A 10,865-nucleotide genomic window follows, 5' to 3' on the forward strand; every position below is an offset into this window, starting at 1 on the left:
CTACATTGCTTGCACTAGCAGTCTAATGAAGGCTTTCTGTTTCTTTTCTCTGAATTCTCACTCATGCACACTAAACCAACGTGCACCGAGATGCCTGAAAGCTACTTAAGAGTTGCAGTTTTGAAGAGTTGCTACCTTGAAGAAGACAAGACCCCTCGTCGAAACGTTGGTTGGAGCAACAAGCTGTGTTCAAGAATGTTTCATCTCTTCAGCGTTATAAGATACGAAAGAGGCGGGAGAAAATGGCCTAGTGGACAGAATAATCATCGTCTACAAATTGACAAACATCAATGTACATAAACGTAGTTCACCACTAGCAAAATACTAGCCCCGTCTCCTATATTTCTAGTCTTTTTAAGCTTTCAGTGGCAACTGCATGAAAGAGTATTTAATCGTGGGCGTCGCATTAATCAAGGCGTCTTGCTCTCGAGCTTCAAGTAAAGGAGCTTCACTCATATAACAATGTGTGGCTTCCCCGACATTCGTCAGCGCGTTCGAATAAAGAGAAAAGTGTAATCCAGAATTCAGAGAAAAGTATAGAAGTGAAATTAAATGGAAAAGTGGACGTCCGTGTATACCAACGATTGCCCTCGGCCGCAACCTGATTCCTACGACGAATAGTGTGTCATTCCTTGGAAAAAATGACGTTGTAACTTAAACATTACTAATTACACAGCATTCGTTCGCCAAAGAAGCATAGAATTCAGTACGGAGAACGAAATGGGTTTCCCAGTTGCGCATGTCATCAACGGGGTCCTTCGTTGTTGCGTTTTGTAGTGTTAGCTACACTGGCCTAGCCGAGCCCGTTTCGCGTGGATCCTCATGAGCCGTGCTGCGCATGCCCGAAGATCAGTGATGTCACGCACCGGAGCCGGCACCTCCGGCGCACTTTCCCGCCGCCACGCGAGGAGTGACTGCATAGCCTTGGCGGACATATCGGCGCCGGCGCGCGTGCAGCTATTCGCCTTCGTTGTGCAGTCGCCGTCTGACACAGCGCTGGAGCCTCTTGATAGCGCCTCTGACTGGCGTTTGCCAGTGTGGTATAGCCATGGAAAATGAGAGCGCAAATACTGCTCAACGGCGCAGAAGAACGGAGAAGCTTTACTCATCGGGTCCCGAAGTAGTTGCCTGGAAAAATAAATATACATGTGCCACATAATACGTATACCGTGTGTGTGTCATTGGAGCAGCAGTAAGCATGATAAACAAGCTAATCCTAGACAATTGGGAAAGTTAAGAATAATTAGCGGAACCTTTGCTAACGCTACGTTATCCTGGCATAGCTGAGCTAAGCCACTGCAATATTTTTTTTGTTATGGGAGCAGGCGATGCTCGAGAAAGCAGCCGGAAAAACCAAGACAGAAAGGAAAGTTCTTGAAGGGTTTCGCATGGGTTGCCAAAGAAACATGTCGGTAATCGCCATGGCCTGGCGTCAAAGCGATGGATAAGAACAGTTCATTATTCATGTAATTTGCGATGGCTGTCCTGTTGGTTCCTACGCATGCGCCTGAGGACTGCCAGCGGTTACTTTTTTGTTACTCCCACAATACCTATTCCGATGCTCAATCAGGACAGCAAATTGGGCCAGTTGGACGTGCCACGTGGAAGTGGATATGAAATGGCAATGACAAAACGGAGAAAGAAATTAAGTGACTGGTGTCAGCGATCTTAGCCGTCAGTGCGTTCCAAATTGTCCGTTCTTTTAGCGTTGTGTTTATACTCAGCATTATGATTCACTTGTTAGCCCGTCATTTTGTGTTTTTGCAGAACATTCACCTTCAATCATGTACTCACTTTCACAGCTTTCAACGTTGCCGCATCTCTCGTTTTCTGAGAAATTTGCCACGCTATTATGTGGAACTGATGTAATTGAGCCGTAAGGTTTTTGTTTCAGCTTCTTAGCTGAGTTCATTGCCTGCGATATGCCGCCGACTTTGAAGCCACTATAACATGAAGTTGTGTCCATGCGTTATGAGGTGGTCGGTCGTTTTCCTTGACCGCTTTCTTCAAGTCTCTTCGTAACTTTTACTGTTACTCAAGTTCACCATCTCCAAGTCATTAGCCCTGGTTTACCCGCCCGTGTTAAATTTATCTCCAACGTCTCTTTCTCAATTGCGCATTCTCGATGCCGGTGGCTGAGGTCCAAGGATCTGTCGTCTAAGTGGCTGAAGCTGGCGTGCAGAGAATATCGCTGGAAATGAACGATTGCACAACAGCTTAGCATCTCATTAATGTTTCATAAAATCCAGCAGTTTGCCTCGTGGCAAGTTGCATTGTCGAATTATGAGGCAAAGAACACGCGATTTTAGTTGACGCGCTGCATTGATTTCAAACAGCGGTCACGTATGTTGTCAGCGCTGTCGCAAGAAGTAATCCATTCAGGGATGTGCTAAACGTGTCGCTGCGATGGAGCCCGCAAGGATATCCTTGAGTGAGTGGAACGGCAAATCGCGTACACTTATATGGGCAATATAAAGGTGAAAGTTGTCGCCCCTGCTTTAAAACATTTTGCCCCCAAGCGTAAAGCGTACACTGCTATTCTTTACAATAAATTACCTACCTAGTTCACGACATGGAGCGAGAAGAAGGTGCAGATATGCAAGTGGCTAGCTCCTTAAGGCTACTTCATTAAAGCTCACGTCTTACCTGCTCGATTGCACACGGGGCTGCCTGTCTCCCGGTCGTATTTTTTTATGCGCAAATAACAACGACATTATCGCCGTCAGTCTAACGCAAGCTTGTACATCTGATCCAAAGTGATGCCAGGCGTGTCATCGTACCTTGTCATGGAATTGGAGGAACGTCAAGCGATAAACTGGGCCGATTTCTGACGTTCTATCAGTCCGACGATCACACAATTGTATGGCAGCAGCCTGCGTATAGGAGCGACTCAATTGTGACATTGGCTACCATGAACTGATGTGCCGCCATGGTTGCCCTTGCGCAGACTAAAGAGGATCCTTTGCCTAAGCCGGGTTTAGTTTGAAAACATGCCGTCTTGGATGCGCTTTATCTTTGGATGCTACGAATGATCAACAAGCCTGGCGTGCAACCTTATTTGAAAACGCAACGACGCTTTGAACGCCTTCTGTGCTGAGGACGGGCTCAGCATTGTAATTTACTTTTTTTCTTTTTTGTCTCTTTTTCTTTTCCTGTTACAAGTGAAGCTCTTGAAGGTCGAGGTAAAACGTATCACAGGCAAAAACTACCATCATCATAAACGGGTATGTGCCACAGAAATTGAGCAGATCCCACTACACATCACAGCTGCACTAAAAATAAAGAAGTCAACAGTTAGCTCAACAAATGGCTCTGAAGCCACAGAGGCGAGCCGAAGACCCCGAGTACGTGCAACGAGAATACTAGGGCACGGCGGCTGCGAGAAGACCCCGAAGCGATGGGAGGCCCATGAAAACGACGACGCGTCCGTCGATCTACTAGAGGTGCGAACGCTTGGTTTCAGCGCGAGTTTCTGTCTCTGGAGTTTGGACATCTGTGTCATGTCTGTGACTGTCTGTAGTTTAACTCGAACCTCTCGGCGCTGATAAGCTACCTTGAAACAGCCTAGCCCCACCTAGCTAAAGCCTATCAACAACCTAGAATTTCCTAGCTAAATATGCTGCATAAGAATGGAAGCTTGAGCGACGACGAAGTATAAGAATAAACTTTAGTTGCGAGTCAGCGCTTGTCCTGTGTTTTCTTATACTTAGTCATCTCTTTGTGAGCGCTGTTTCAACCAAGATCCTAGCTAAAGCCTAGTAAGAACCTAGAAGCAACCAGATTAGGCTTCAGACATAGAGTTAGTACACAGTCTAGAGTTTCGAAAAGCTCCCCATAGGGCCCGTGCATTAGAACCTCTGACCGCAACGGCGCCGCCATTACTGTATACCATGCGACTGTTAAAAGCCCCTGACGCATGCTAGACTTGACGGTAGTATTAAATTTTCATCGTATTTAATGAAAGTGAGCTCACATGAAGCCGAGTTTTAAGTACGTGTCAACAGAAAACGGAGAAGACGCATTGCGACTCACAACTCAGTCAAAAGACTCGAAATTGGCCACGATCTCGAACTCTAGTGGATATCACCCCGCCACGGTGGTCTAGTGGTTATGGCACTCGACTGCTGACCCGAAGGTCGTGGGATCGAATCCCGGCAGCGGCGGCTGCATTTCCGATGGAGGCGAAAATGTTTGAGGCCCGTGTACTTAGATTTAGGTGCACGTTAAAGAACCCCAGGTGGTCGAAATTTCCGGAGTCCTCCACTACGGCGTCTCTCATAATCAAATCGTGGTTTTGGGACGTTAAACCCCAGATAATATTATATTATAAGTCTAGTGGATATGGTGGCGCCATCTTGCAAAAGTGCCTGACAACGCATCCTCATTACGCGCGGTTCCGCGCACAGTAAAATGCCTAAATGGCCTTAAACATTGCCTAGAGATTTTCGAATTGAACGTTAAACGCTGTCTGCATGTTGCTAATTTGTCAAAATTTCCGTGTCGATTTTTATTGCCAGTATTACTTTCATTCAATAGCCCTACTTCTAGCCGATTTGTGAATAAATGCAAAGGCAACTATTACAAAGGTACAGTAATGGTGGTGTTCTTGAGGTAGGCCCTCTTTCGGCCCAGCTTTTCCTCCAGAGTCAGTGCTAACTTTATGGCTTCAGAATTGTCCACTTTTGCTGTTTGAAGCCTTGCGCGACTTAGTGCAAGCTTCACCATCTTTTTAAGCGTCTCTTTTTTCTTCGCTTTCATTGCCTCTTTCCCCAGCGCAGGAAAGAGAGCAGGTCCAAGAACTGGCTAACCCCCTTTCCTCCTGCTTGTTTCCTACATTCCAAAAAGGAGCCAGAACACAAGCTAAATGTTGCCAAAAGCCGCCGCGCCATATAAACAGTACGAAATTTGCTCCCAAATAGAACATAGGCGATTTATGAGCAGCTTCTTTTTATATTAAACAAAAACAAATTCAATAAGCAAGAACATAGAATAAAAACATTGTATTTCCCCACATAGGTTCAGTGCGCTTAACCATAGCTTGTCTATAACAGATACAGATAGTTATTTCAAGAGTGATCTTAAATATTCTAGTCTACCACTCAGAAAAAAAAGGTAAACGTAGAAGTCGTTTTTCCTTGACTCCGCATGCCGAAATTGATAAATGGAGTTGACAAGTCCGCCTTTAAACAGTGGCATCTAGTTAAAAAATGAACAGTATGGTTTAAGGTTATTGCGAATCCCTGTTTTTTTGTAGGTTCACACGAGAACACGTGCAGTGCATTAGCCTTGGAAGCTGCCATGTAGCGTAAGCAGCGTGGAAGCCGCTCGTCAGCCTACATGCGGGTAACTTCGTCACTCCGTATCGACAATCGCGCCGCGCGCAGGGTTGCCTCGATGCTCATCAGTGCACCGGCGGGGGCCGTAGAGGAAGGATGAGATTACGAGAGAGCGTCACGTGATCATCTCGAAACCTAGTTAGTGACATCCGTCCAGCCTCGTTGCAACGATGCTGGTGGCTTCGCCTGCTGGATTCTCCTCACGTGGAGGACATTGAGCATATTGAGGCTTCACATGGAAGTACAAACGTTTATTGTCCTGGCATTTATAAGCGCGCTAGCCTTGACAAGTATTGTCAAGGCTAGCTCAAACGTGTCCCACAGACCCACCTTAGTGGAAGCTGCGGCCGCCATCTTAGTAGACGCAGGATAAAGCGTTAACGTTGAATGAAGGGAGCGTTTCCTCACGCGCCCAACGAGTTTAATGTGGCAAACTTTATTCGAGCTAAACTAACCAATGCTCATTTCGATACGTTACTTTTGTAAAGAACAAAGAAATCTGAATTTAGACTTAATGTAGCGTTTACATTTACACAGCAAAACTACTTCATCTCTGAGCAGGCACCACCCGAACAGAGCTCGCTTATATCAAGGGTGGGTAAGCGCTTGCTTCACTTTTGCCTATAAGCTGTTGCGTGAACTTCCACTCCAGCATTCTTGAAAACCTGCTTAGGTAGGAGAACGTCGATTCGCCATCGCCGCACTGGCGACGGGGACAGCAAGCGTTCGGGTTTGGAGGCTTTGGCGTTCCAAGGCGTGAACATCGACCTTGATAAAGCTAGAGCGAGATTTAACGGACAAGTTGTAACATGTCACGGCAATCTGACAGGTATAGGTGCGGCAGCCCTGCTTCGGAAACAGGTCAGCCATGAACCTCTGGACAGCCCTCGATGTGCCACGTCGTTACTTGACTGGGAAAACGTGGTGAATAGGCCTAACACCCTAGGCATGTTCACCACGTCAGCTACGACGTCCTCGGGCGATTCTGTCAAAAGACAGTGACGTTAACCAGGAATATGCTCGTGTTGGATACCCTGTGCTGATGAAGAAGAGAATCGGTAACAACACTACAAACTCAGTATCTAAAAGCATTGTGCGAGATCAGTCATGACTTGTATTTCAATCCGGTTTGCCGATGAAACCGCAGCAACGCCCTTATAGCCGCTCGCGCTGAAGACCGGGTAGGCCAGTGCCCTAGGTTTTTGTCCTCCGTGAGAGGGTGGTGGTCTAGCTGGCCCAATGTGGCTGAGAGAGCTGCTATTAGGTTGTCAAAATGGTAGCGTTCGCAGAGAAGGTGCGCGACTGTTTCGCTGCACCCGAACAGTTCACACAATGGGCTATCAGCCACTCCAACGGTGAATGTGACCCAGAGAACACCGAATATTCTTGATTACACAGTCGGCGAACAATAGAATGTTCGATCGTATGAGGAGCTACGAGGCCAATGTTTACCAAGGTTTGGGTAGGATTAAATATTAAATGACGTATCATTAGGTTTTGCGACCGTTCGTGTGACGTGTTTTGTGCTTTTATTAAATGCGAAGCATTTTTTAGCGAACCTCTGGCACTTTGAGCGTTTCTATCTACGTATCTATCTATCCATCTAGCCGCCTACGTCTGGGTGCTCTCATCATCGCCTCCTTAACTTGGTGTAGATCAAATTTTGCATGGGAGGGTAAGAGAACTTGACGAATATGATTGCGGGTAATGACATGAATAACGTTAAAATCCTTTCTCGTACGTCGTCAAACCCTTTCCACAGACGCGTGTGGCACATACCCGTTCACCACGGGCCGCGGTGTACGGGTATGCGCCACAGGTGATTTACAGTTTATATCTACCTAGGAACGGCGAGAACAGATATTGGTAACTGCTTAAATGCTAGAGCGTTAAGGAAAACACAACATCGGCAGCGTTGACTCAAAGAATGGAAAGAATGAAAATTAAGATCCCAGCAGGAATCGAACCCAGGCATTCTGCGTGGCAATCAGGTATTCAACCACTGAGCCACGGCAGGTCTATAAACTGGTTTGGAAAAACAGCTTACGCAGGCGCAATATCGGTGCAACGTCAATTGTGGTTGTGGTGCTGGCTATGTAATTTTACACGAAAGCAATCAACACTACATGATGCTCCTACAATGTGTACTCCTACGATACAGGCGTCATATCAGATTAACGTCTGTAGTTCCAGTGTTGGCTCCGCTTTCATAGCAGTCTAATAAACATTACGTTTGTATGCTAATACTTCAGCAAACTATATTGAAGCCCCGGAGGAATACATTAAGGAAAGTTACATATGATGTCCACATCACCGCACCGTACAGCGCACTTCGTCCACCAGAACGACGCAGTGTCCTGGGCAATGGCCTCATGCTGACTGAGCATGATGCCAGATTTATTGACAGCCGCTTTGTAGACTAGGCTACGTAGGGCACATACGTCCAGGTAGACAAACACAATCCAATGATGTTGGTCTACGTAGCACTATCGAGGCCTACCAGCCACGACGGCCTGTACCTCACCAACGCGAAGGGTGACTTCAGGTTCCGACATGTCGCCGGCTCTATCGACAGACAATTCGTCGACGAAGACACCGAGGCATCCACGATTTCCAACAGCTGTACTATTCCTCATACTTCACTACACATGAACCCCTCGTCTCCGCGATCACGACCGGATCCAATAACAAGTCATGACCAGCTGCCGGAGCTCACTGATCATGGTGATGATGCCCTTGTTCAAGAACTGTCAAGAACTTCTTGCACACATGCACACGGGTTCCTGAAACGTGCGTGCGTTCTCGAGACACGTATAAGCACTACATATCAGCTTACCGGTTCTGGTGCTGGTAATACCCATGTTGCCATTGGCAGCGTTACCCAACCGTAAACAACTGGGTATATAACACATATGCGGCTCTTCAACATATATATGTGTGCGTATATAATTTATACAAATCTTTAGCGTCATTTTGTAACGTGTCGCTCAGTAAAAAAAGTTATGCCACAGTCACCTACCCGCCGCATGCTTCGCATAACATCGACTCCTACGGTACGTGGGATCTGCCGAATTTTTTGCATACTTGTATTCCTGGAGAACTGTCAGTTTGCTTTAGTCGTGAGCCTGATAAATAACGCGCGCTGCGCCCTCTCACGTGTGCCTTTCCAGATCCCGAACGCAGCCCCCAAAAGTTACGACAAAATGTAGTCATGGATTCAGATAGAAGAGCTTGAAAAGCACGGTGAAAAGGGAAGTGCAATGACACAGAAGATTTCCCTGCATAAAAGCTTTGTACAGTGGAGTATAAAGTAAAAAGTAGAGTGTAGTACTTCAGAAAAAATGAAGTACGCACTCTACTCGCTTAGTAAACTGTGTAGTTGTTTCTCACATTATTCTATACTAAGCAGTGTGTGACCTTCTATACTAAGCAAAATTATCAACTAAATGCCAATTCACTTACCTTCTGTGTAGCTTCGGACACTTCTTGCAAAGCTTTGTGCCTAAGTGTGTAGTACACACCAGAATAGAATTCTGGCCTTGTGTACACACTATGTACACAAGGCCAGAATTCTATTCTGGTTACTGCTGATACTATTGGCCTAACGTTTTTACGTCATTTCATATGAAATCTTTCTAATAGTTCTGCGCTCGACAGGTAGCGTCATGTGCATTACCTGTTTTGCATTTCTCCGACATTTCTTTTTATAAATCAGACCCTTGTGCATTTTTGTATATTGCCCCGGCTCTGCCCCTTCTCTCATCGGAGTGCCTGCAATTCTCTGCGATTCTCTGTAATGTCGAATCCAGGCTCTGTTGCCTCCACAGCCCTCAGAGGATATACCAAGGTCCTTTACTAACGTAGGCGTCTCTACCTCTCGACGTGACTCTGCCCTGCTGATCCGTCTATGGCTTGGAGTGGCCTTCTCGAATGCCTATTTGTTTATTATTGGAGTGGCTGACAGCTCGTCATGTGAAGTCTGCGGGTGCAAAGAAACAGTCGCGCACCTTCTCTGTGAGTGCACCCGCTTCAACTCCGAAAGAGCGACCCTCTCAGCCGCATTAGACCAGAGCTGGACAACTGCCCTCTCACAGAGACCAAAATCCTAGGGCCCCGGCCTACGCGGCCTTCAACACGAGCCGCTCTGATGGCAGAATAATTGATGTCTGAGGGCGTTCTACTCCGAGGGCGTTGTTGCGGTCTCTTCAACCAACTGGACTCAATGTCAAACTGTGACTGTTGGCAGAAAATGTTGCTGTGTAGTACTTGGACTACGGCCATGACTTCGTTTATTGTTCTTTTTTCTTTTTATGTTTTGTCGCGTGCTGTCGTCACACACTCTTCTTGTTTTTCATTATTTTACATCTCCTTTCCCCTTCCCACGTATAGGGTAGCAAACCGGAGGCTTCCTCTGGTTAACCTCCCTCTATTTCGTTTCTCTCTCTTCTCTCTCCCTTTACTTCCCCCATCTTGCCCTTTTATTTCCGTTGAAGTTGTGAGGTCTACTTGGTAGGGTAGGGTTCATGGATTACATCAGGTCGTCAACCCCTCTTTACCCTGCCACATTCCCTAGAAATGAATGACACAAGGTATCCTGTGTGCAGCTTGCTGCAACCATCCCTATGTGGTAGGACGCTCACACATGAATCTTGTGTTCGGGCAGCTACGTTACGGACAAAGCTGGGACTATTATTGACTTCAAATTCCTGGTCATATTCCTTGGGGGCCGTAGACCTTTAACTAGCACGGTATTAGTGCTCGTGCCTCTTAATACTGTGGCTTTTCTTCTTCGTACTTTTTTTCTACTATAGGAACATCTTGTTTCTTCTTGCCAACGATTCCTATGCTCATTATAACTTTTTTTTTTCTTCTCTGCCATGGGAGCTTCGCGAGATTCTCTAGTGGACATTACCGCTGCCACTTATTTAGAAGATGTTCGCCTGCACTTCTATGTCTTATGTTCACTCATGTTGCTGTTTTCATAATAAGAACAGCTTTTGATGATTTCCGCGCCCCACACCGCAGTCGATGACAGTCGATGGTCTGCTTAGCGGGTCTGGCGCAACGTAAACATTTCTGTTGTATTTTACGTCCGTTAGCGTCGGCTCTGTCGCTTACCTTTCTTCACACACCATTGGAGCATCTCGATCAACCCTTCCCAGATTGCTCAATCCACGCTCTTCTGAAAACTTGTCCGCATATTCCGCCACATTCTCCAACTTGCGTAGCTTTCGTTCCTTCAAGAATGTTCCCAATCAATGGCTACCATGAACAAGAAAACGTTATGCCGCCTCACCCTCGCACACACGTTATGTGCCTTATGGGATTCTCACAGCTCCTTCTAATTGTAAAGATGGTTGGTCGGAACGTACCACACGCTGTTTTCCTGTTTGAAAATCCGCAGGCTAACATGATTATAGATTCTCGCGAAATACTTCCGCAGTTAGCCCGAATCTCGGCAATGACATCTTTACCTGGTCATAATTGGGTGAGTTATTGTGCAGACCAAAACACTGAACGCCTCTCCTA

The sequence above is a fragment of the Rhipicephalus sanguineus genome, chromosome 11 (genome assembly GCF_013339695.2).
Source record: "Rhipicephalus sanguineus isolate Rsan-2018 chromosome 11, BIME_Rsan_1.4, whole genome shotgun sequence".
In the NCBI taxonomy this organism is placed as follows: domain Eukaryota; kingdom Metazoa; phylum Arthropoda; class Arachnida; order Ixodida; family Ixodidae; genus Rhipicephalus; species Rhipicephalus sanguineus.